Source organism: Macaca fascicularis, chromosome 13, assembly GCF_037993035.2.
Source record: "Macaca fascicularis isolate 582-1 chromosome 13, T2T-MFA8v1.1".
NCBI classification, from domain to species: domain Eukaryota; kingdom Metazoa; phylum Chordata; class Mammalia; order Primates; family Cercopithecidae; genus Macaca; species Macaca fascicularis.
In genome coordinates this window covers 87,353,668-87,363,494 of record NC_088387.1, presented here as the reverse complement: position 1 = coordinate 87,363,494, position 9,827 = coordinate 87,353,668, and the positions used below count along the sequence as shown (strand labels likewise).

Below are 9,827 nucleotides of genomic sequence, written 5' to 3'. Positions count from 1 at the left end.
CATTAACTGTGGACTGAAGAAATGACTGAAAAAGAGAAAGACAATAATTATATTTAACATATAAGAGTAAATAGAATGCTCTAGGAACTGTTGTAAGTATGCCACATGTAACAAATAACTTACGTTTCAGTGTAGCCATGTGATACCAGTATTTTTGTAATCTTATTTGTTGTAATTATTTTAAAGTAAAAAAAAAAAAAAAAAAAAGATAAAGAAAAGAGTCACAGAGGGTTTAGTACAGTCCAAGGTCACCACCATGTATACCAATGGTCCAGCGTTTGACATACCATCTAGGCTTTCTTACAATACAGCGTCTAACAAAACTATGCTGTCCCAAACCCCTGATAGCAGAATCGTTTCCCTTTATACCAAGAAGGTTGGGAAAGCACCAAAATCTGCATGTGGCATGTGCCTAGGCAGACTTCGAGGGGTTCATGCTGTAAGACCTAAAGTTCTTATGAGATTTTCCGAAACAAAGATACATGACCAAACATTGTCCAAACAAAGTAACATGTCGGCAGTGCCTATGGCAGTTCCATGTGTGCTAAATGTTCATGACAGGATCAAGCCTGCTTTCCTTATTGAGGGGCTGAAAATCATTGTGAATGTGTTGAAGGCATAAGTTACAGAGTCAGAAAGTTAAATTAAAAAATGAAACTTTTTGAGTAATAAAAATGAAAAGACTTTAAAAAATGGTCACCATGGTGACCATCCCCTCACCATGTATGGGGAGGAAGGATTCTGTCCCAGGTATTCTGACCTGCAATGAAATTAAAGTTAATAAGGAAGTCCCAGCCAGGCATGGTGGCTCACGTCTGTAATCCCAACAGTTTGAGAAACTGAGGCAGGCAGATCACGAGGTCAAAAGTTCGAGACCAGCCTGACCAATATGGTGAAACCCCATCTCTACTAAAAATACAAAAATTAGCCGGGGATGGTGGCACGCACCTGTAATCCCAGCTACTCAGGAGGCTGGAGAATCACTTGAACCCAGGAGGCAAAGGTTGCCAGTGAGCTGAGATCACACCACTGCACTCCAGCCTGGGTGACACACCGAGACTCCATCTCATAAAAAATAAAATAAAATAGGCCGGGCACGGTGGCTCAAGCCTGTAATCCCAGCACTTTGGGAGGCCGAGACGGGCGGATCACGAGGTCAGGAGATTGAGACCATCCTGGCTAACACGGTGAAACCCCGTCTCTACTAAAAAATACAAAAACCTAGTTGGGCGAGGTGGCGGGCGCCTGTAGTCCCAGCTACTCGGGAGCCTGAGGGCGGAGAATGGCATAAACCCGGGAGGCGAAGCTTGCAGTGAGCCGAGATCCGGCCACTGCACTCCAGCCTGGGCGACAGAGCGAGACTCCGTCTCAAAAAAAATTAATAAATAAAAATAAATAAATAAATAAATAAATAAATAAAATAAGGAAGTCCCAGGAATAGGAATGCTTATGGGGTTTTCCCTTTGTTTAGATTTATATCTCGTGTAAGAAATCTTCAGTCCACATGAAGTAAATTTGTTTAGAAATTTAGCTTGTTTGCTTTGTTTTATTTTCATTTTCTGTTTTGTTTTCGTCTCTATGTTAGTAACTTGAACTCAATTACTTGGAAAAAGGAGAATTTCCAAAGAAGACGCATCTATGAGAATTATTATTTGCTTAAATAATATTTGTAATATTCATGCAACAAGTATTTATTGAGTATTTCAGGTACTTTTTTAAGTGTTAGAAATATAACACTGAGCATGGGGAACAGTGGGGCAGAAGGTGCTGGTCAGTGAGGCAGGGACAATACAGGAATAAAGAGAAAGTTCTTAAGAGTGATGGAAAGCCATTGTATAGTTTAAAGCAGGAGGTGACATAATAAATTCATACTTTGGATACATAACTTCTGTGCCAGTGTAGCAGATGCAAAATAGATATAAAAGGTTAAAATCCAGACAATATGGGTGAGAGACATGAGACGTTTCCAAAGTCTGCACTGGTGGAAGGTATGTATATACATGGGGTCATCTTCATGTTTGTAATAGTGGAACATACATTTTAAATATTGAGAAACATGGCTGTAGAAATTAATTTATTTAACATTGACCATATTCCTATTATATCTTTGGCTCTGTATAGTGTGGTGGAGAAAGAAATATAAAATAATCTAATTTGTCCAAAGGAGCTCAAAGTCTAATTGGGGAAAAGGTGTGGAATGAATTATGTAAAATTACACTATACTTGTGTTATTTTGAAAGGGTTATGGCTCAAAAACTTTGAAAATTTCTGAACCGTAGAATTCCATTAGCCTAAGAATCAGTTGTCTCCTCATTTTTTAGAAAAGATGACCCCTAGGATGTGGAATAATCCATAAAGAAAGACTAATGCCGTGTAATGAAACCTCAGGAAATCTCTACAGATCCTCCTTCCAAACAAATCTCTTCTGTTTGGAGATCTCCATTTTTCTTTTCTGAATTCATTTGATTATTTTTTTCTTTATTTCACTTTTGTGATTCTTATAGTCTCCTGACTATATATGCTCTGAGGTCTCCTCTTTATTCTCTTTTTGTTTCACATTCTACAGGCCACGAGGGCCTGTTATACATCTAGACACACTTTCAGTTTTAGGAGCCCCAATTCAGAGAAAGCCCCAAGACACTGGCTTAATAGTTGGTCAATTTAAATAGCTAAGGAAATAAAATTCAATTGGTTACTGTGGCTTTAAGGTTTTTAAGGTGTTAGGAAGAAAGGCTAATAATGAAAGGGAGAAACATTCCAATATTTAAAGTTCCCAGAAGTCATTCTATGTTAGAAATTCTATGTGTGCATTGTGTGAGTGCACATGCAAACAAACACACACAAAAATATATAAAAGACATAAGAAATAGTAAAGGAAAAAACAAATTTCTTTATGTCACAATATTCCTAGTCCTCATTAATGCAAATAAGGTCTGAAATAATAAAAATATTTTAATGGGAAATAAGATTGTGTGCATTATATAAATGAAGCTGCAGCAATGGTTGCAATAGTCTTTTAGGTTTAATTCTTCATGTTCTTCCTTTCAAAAGAATATATAATAGGTTCTCATTTATTGCCTAATGTTGTAACTTTTATGATATTCTAAAACAAAAGGAGAATTATATGTATTCATTTTTACTTGAGGAGAAACTAATTTAGATATTATATTCTCTAAATTTCAGAAATTGTTGGGGTATTCATAATGATAAGGTAAAACTAAATATCTTTTTTTTGTGTGTGTACATTTTTTTTTTCTTTTGAGACAGTCTTGCTCTGTCTTCTAGACTGGAGTGCAGTGGCACAATCTTGGCTCACTGCAGCCTCACCTTCAGGTTTCAAGCAATTCTCATGTCTCAGCCTCCAGAGCAGTGAGGACCACAGGCATGCACCACAACACCTGACTAACTTTTGTGTTTTTAGTAGAGATGGGATTTCGCCATGTGGTCCAGGCTAATCTCAAACTCCTGGCTGAAAGTGCTGGGATTATAGACCCCAGTCACTGTGCCCAGCTTGTGTGTATACATTAAGAAAAAAAACCCAGAAGACTGGCACACAGACAATCGTGGGTGACAGTACAGGCAGCAGAATAAGCATTAAATCAGAATGGAAGAAGTTTAAATTCTAACCAGGCTGCAGCACATGGTAGGGGCTAAGAGAAATTGTTTTATCTCAATTGATCTCAGTTTCCCATCTATAAAATGAAAGGCTTAGATTGGTTCATTTCTAAAATTCATTTAAGTAGGAAATCAATTAATTGATCTAAGTAACTAGTTATCAACTATCTCTCTGTCATTTACTGTTGCCTTACAAATTGTCTATATCCAGAAATCATTCTAGAATTATTTTACTTATAATATCTTTTTCTGGACACTTTGAGAATTACTGAGGAAGGATTATATTAACCTGAACTAGGCAGCTGATCTGGAATAAGTTTTAAATCTACTGTTACCAGGACTCTAAAGGTTTAGGATAAGTAGGATCAATGCATATGAAAAAGAGCAGTGAGTCATTTTATTAAGTACTGCTCTTAAGAACACGATTTGCCACTTCAGCTCCAATATACAAAGAGTGTGGAAGTCATCACTTCTGTCATTATAAGAAGCTGAGTAATACAAAAATTTGCAACTTTTTTTAGACTATTGAAGAATTGAGTCATAAGACATGGTCATCTTATAATGGAGAAAGAGGTGAATACTGAAAATCATATCAAAGATCAGTCTAGAAACTCCTAGAGCCATTAACTAGTAGAAATCCATAAACAGTAATTTTGATGACTTACTGGAGGCTGAATGTGGAATTAGATTGAAAGTAAGAAACTCCTAGTGTTCTTAGCTTGCAAGGGGGATGGGTAGATTTATACTTTTGTTAGTTTTACTTCTGTAATTTCCCCTTTCCCCAAGTTCTCAAAGTAAATAAATATCTTTAAAAATCCCATCCTGTTTTGCCAGAGAAAGGAAAAAGTAACGATTTTGAAATATGCCCATAGTATTATTGAAAAGAAAGGCCTGCTCTTTATGGGAACAATTTACCAGAAACTTATCTACCTTAAGGAAGGATAATTAAGTTTGGACCCCTCTAGCTTTCTTGTTTCAAAGGAGAAGAATCAAGCTAAGAAACACTTCTGAAAGTCATAGCCCAGGGAAGCAGGGTCACTAAATGTCTGCAATTTAATTATATGTTATAGAACACTAACCAAAGTCAACTCTTTACTGCTACATCAAGAAGGATCCGTATAATAATGGTGAATTACAACTAAAAGAGCTGAAAGATACAGATTTAATTCAAGAAGGTGTTAACAGAAAAACTCAAAGGCAACGGGGTAGAAAAAAACAAACAATAAAACAGCAACAAAACCAAGGCTCTAGAGGAAACTGGAGCCTCTACCACCCAGGGCTGGAAGAAATATCAAACAGAGACCAGCTACTAGCCAGTAGGATATAGTTACCTCACACTTAGGATATAGTTACCTCAATTCCTGTTACCCAATACATAGGTTCACTTTCAATAAAAAATCAGAAGTAATACTATAAAACATGAAAAAGCACAGACTGAAGAAACAAAGCAGACATCATAACCAGACCCAGATACTACACAGAGTTGAACTTATCAAATAGATAATTCAAAATAATTATGATTAACATGTTAATGGCTCTAATGGTAAAAGTAGAAAACATGAAAGAACAGTAATGTAAACAGAGAAATAAAAAATCTAAGACAAATAAAAATAAAATGACAAAAATCTGTATCACTATAACAGAAACGAAGAGTTCCTTTGATGTTTTCATCAGTAGATTGAACACAGCTGAGGAATCAGTGAGTTTGACAATATGGCAATGTAAACTTCCCCAGTTGAATTGGAAGGAGAAAAAAGAATTTAAAAAATCGAACAGAATATCCAAGAATTGTGAGACAATTAAAATGTGTAATACACATGTGATCTAGTTTGGTTGTGTCTCCACCCACATCTCATCTTGATTTTTAGTTCCCATAAATCCCACATGTTGTGAGAGGGACTCAGTGTGAGGTAATTGAATCATGGGGGTGGTTATCCCCATGCTGCTGTTGTTATGATAGTGAGTGAGTTCTCATGAGATCTGATGGTTTTATAAGAGGCTTCCCTGCTTTGCTTAGTACTTTTCTCTTCTGCCACCACATAAAGAAGAATATGTTTGCTTCCCCTTCTGCCATGATTGTAAGTTTCCTGAGGCCTCCCCAGCCCTGCAAAACTGAGTCATTTAAGCCTCTTTCTTTTGTAAATTACCCAGTCTTGGGTATTTCTTCACAGCAGCAAGAGAAGAGACTAATACAATATGGAATTTGAATATTAAAAGAAGAAAAATGAAAGAACAGGGAATATTTGAAGTTACAATAGCTAAGTATTTTCCAAAATTATTGAAAGATACCAAACTATAGATACCACTAAACAAGACAAGAGTAGATTGAATTATTTAAAGTGTTTAAAGAAAAAACCCCAGCAACCTAGAATTCTTTCTATATAGCAAAGTTATCCGTGAAAAGTGGTGGTGAAATAAAAACTCTCTAACAAACAAAAACTAAGGGAACCCATCAGTATTAGACTTGCCTTGCAATAAATGTTAAAAAAATGTTTCTTCAGAGGAAAAGGAAATGACATAAGTCAGAAACTCTGATTTATATGAAGAAAGAATGTTAGAGGAAAAAAAGTAAAATAAAATCCTTTATTTTTCATATTCATAATTGGTCAGTGAGATAAAAGTTTATTAATAATAATAACAACAATCTAATGGTTACAGTTATGGATAAGTGAAATGAATGACAATAATATTATAAGAGATAGAAGGAAAGAACTGGGAATGTTTGTTATAAGGCACTTGTACCACGTATGAAGCAGGGTAGTGTTATTTGAAAGAGAACTTGGGTTAGTTGGAGCGATATGTTGCAAACACAAGAATAACCACTGAAAAAGTAAAGTAAAAAGGTACAATTGATATTCTAAGCAAGGAGAAAAATGAAATTACATGAAATACTCAATTAAAACCAAAAATAGCAGAAAAAGTGTAAAAGACAAGAAAAGAAACAAAGAACAGAGGCAACACAAAACACTAAACAAGGTAGATATTAATCCAATATCAATAATCACTTTAAATATCAATGGTCTAAATATACCAATTAAAAACCAGAAACTATCAGAGTACATTAACAAAAATCTTGAGGAGAAACTAATTTTGATATTATTTTCTCTAAATTTTAGATACTGAAATACAACAAAAGTAAAAACATAAAAGAAACTAACTTTATATACAAAGACACAAATTAAGAAATAATGCTATATAGAAAGATAGGCTATGCTAACACATGAAAGCGTTAAAGTTGAAGTAGCTATATTAATTTTAGAGAAAACAGATATTAGAGCAAGGAAAATTATCAGGGATAAAGAAGGATATTACTAAATGATAAAGGGTTTTATTCTCCAAGAAGACATAAGAATCCTTAATGTGCATGTGCCTAACAACAAAGCCTCAAAATATGTAAGGATATAGTAAAACTCAATGACATCATCAATCAACTGGATCCAATTAACATCTGTAGGATATTTTATTCAACAACAGCAGAATACATATTCTTCTCAGGTTCACATGGAACATTAACCAAGGTAAACCACATTCTGGGCCACGAAACACACCTTGACAAACTTTATAGAAATCATACAAAGTATGTAAGACCAAAATGGAATTAAACTAGTGTATTAATCTGGTCTCCCACTGCTATGAAGAAATTTATAAAGGAAATACTGGGTAATTTATAAAGGAAAGAGGTTTAATTGACTCACAGTCCGGCATTGTTGGGGATACCTCAGGAAACTTACTATCATAGTGGAAGGCAAAGAAGCAGCAGGAGCTTTCTTCACAGGGCTGCAGGAGAGACTGAGTGCAAGCAGGGGAAATGCCGGATGCTTTTAAAACCATCAGATCTCCTGAGGCTCATTTACTATCATGAGAAAAGTGTGGGGGAAACTGCGCCCATGATCCAATTACCTCCATCTGGTCCCATCCTTGACAGGTGGGGAATATAGGGATTACGATTCAAGATGAGATTTTGGGTGGGGACACAGCCAAACTATATAATTCAACCCCTGGCCCCTCACAAATCTCATGTCCTCATATTTTAAATCATAATCATGCCTTCGCGATAGTTCCCCAAACTCTTAACTCATTCCAGCATTAACCCCAAAGTTTAAGTCCAAAGTCTCATCTGAGACAAGCAATTCCCTTCCAGCTATGAGGCTGTGAAATCGAAAGCAAGTTAGTTACTCTCTAGATACAATGAGGATAACAGGTGTTGGGTAAATACACCGATTTCAAATGGGAGAAATTGGTCAAAACCATGGAGCTACGGTCCCCATGCAAGTCCAAAATTCAATGGACCAGTTGTTAAACCTTAAAGTTCCAAAATGATCACCTTTGACTCTATGTCTCACATCCACGTCACACTGATGCAAGAGGTGGGCTCCCATGGCCTTCAGCAGCTCTGCCCAGTCTTTTCCAGGCTGATGGTGCAAGCTGTTGGTAGATATACCATTCTGGGGTCTGCAGGATGGTGGCCCTCTTCATACAGCTCTACTAGGCAGTGCCCCAGGGATGACTCTGTGTGGGGACTCCAACCCCATATTTCCCTTCCACACTGCCCTACCAGAGGTTCTCCATGACAGCTCTGCCTCTGCAGCAAATTTCTGCCTGGGCATCCAGGCATTTCCATATATCCTCTGAAATCTAGGTGGAGGTTCTCAAACCTTAATTCTTGATTTTTGTGCACCCACAGGCTCAACACCAAGTGGAAGCCTCTGGGGCTTGGGGCTTGCACCCTCTGAAGCAATGGCCTGAGCTGTATCTTGGCTCCTTTTAGCTATGGCTGGAGCAGAAGCAACTGAGACACAGGGCACCATGTCCCAAGTCTGCACACAGCACAGGGGCTCTAGGCCCACAAAACCATTTTTCCCTCCTAGGCCTCTAGGCCTGTGATGAGAGGGACTGCGGTGAAGGTCTCTGACATGCCCTGGAGACATTTTCCACATGATCTTAGTGATAAACATTCCATTCCTCATTACTTACACAAATTTCTGTGACTGGCTTGAATATCTCCCCAGAAAATGGGGTTTTCTATTATATCACATTGTCAGGCTGCAAAATTTTCTAACTTTTATGCTCTGCTTCCCCTTGAATACTTAGAAATTTCTTCCTCCAGATACACTAAATCATCTCTCTCAAGTTCAAATTTCCACAGATCTCTAGGGCAAGGGCAAAATGCTACAAGTCTCTTTGCTAAAGCATAGCAAGAGTGACTTTTACCCCAGTCCCCAACAAGTTCCTCATCTCCATCTGAGACCACCTCAGCCTGTACTTCACTGTCATATCACTAACAGCATTTTGGTCAAAACCATTCAACAAGTCTCGAGGAAGTTTCAAACATTCCCACATCTGTCTGTCTTCTGAGCCCTCCAACTCTCTAGAAAGTTCCAAACTTTTCCACATTTTCCTATCTTCTTTTGAGTCCTTCAAACTGTTCCAACCTCTGTCTGTTATCCAGTTCCAAAATCTCTTCCACAGTTTTGGGTATCCTTATAACAGTGCCCCATTATGTTGGTATTAATTTACTGTATTAGTTCATTCTGACTCTGATATGAAGAAATACCCAAGACTGAGTAATTTATAAAGGAAAGAAGTTTAATTGACTCACAGTTCTGCATGGCCTGGGAGGCCTCAGGAAACTTACAATCATGGTAGAAGGCAAAGGAGAAGCAGGCACCTTCTGCACAGGGCTGCAGGACGGTGTGAGTGCAAGCAGGAAATTCCAGATGCTTATAAAACCACCAGCTCTCCTGTGATTCACTCACTATCATGAAAACAGCATGGGGGAACTGCCTCCATGATCCAATTACCTTCACCTGGTTCCACCCTTGATTATGGGGATTATAATTCAAGATGAGACTTTGGGTGGGGTACAGTCAAATCATATCAACTAGAAATAAAAAACGGAAAGGTTGCTAGAAACCTTCCCTCAAAAGCTTATAGATTAAACAACACACATCTAAGGAAAGTGTGGATTAACAAGTATACATATGTAACAAACCTGCACGTTGTGCACATGTACCCTAGAACTTAAAGTATAATAATAAAAAAAGAAATATTAATAAGCTAAAAAAAAGAAGAGTCTCAAGACTAACTACAAATTGTTTTGAATTAAATACAAATATAGCATATCAGAATGTTTTGGCTAAAGTTAAAGCAAGTAGTGAGAAGAAAATTCATAACAACGAAGACAGAAATTTAAAAAGAATATCTAAAATCAG

General features: G+C 37.1%; 1 pseudogene; it reads left to right on the top strand.

The window, feature by feature from the left end:
• The first annotated feature begins 266 nt into the window (after window positions 1-266).
• LOC102128460 (large ribosomal subunit protein eL34-like) lies at window positions 267-665 on the top strand (annotated as a pseudogene).
• The last annotated feature ends 9,162 nt before the right edge of the window (window positions 666-9,827 follow it).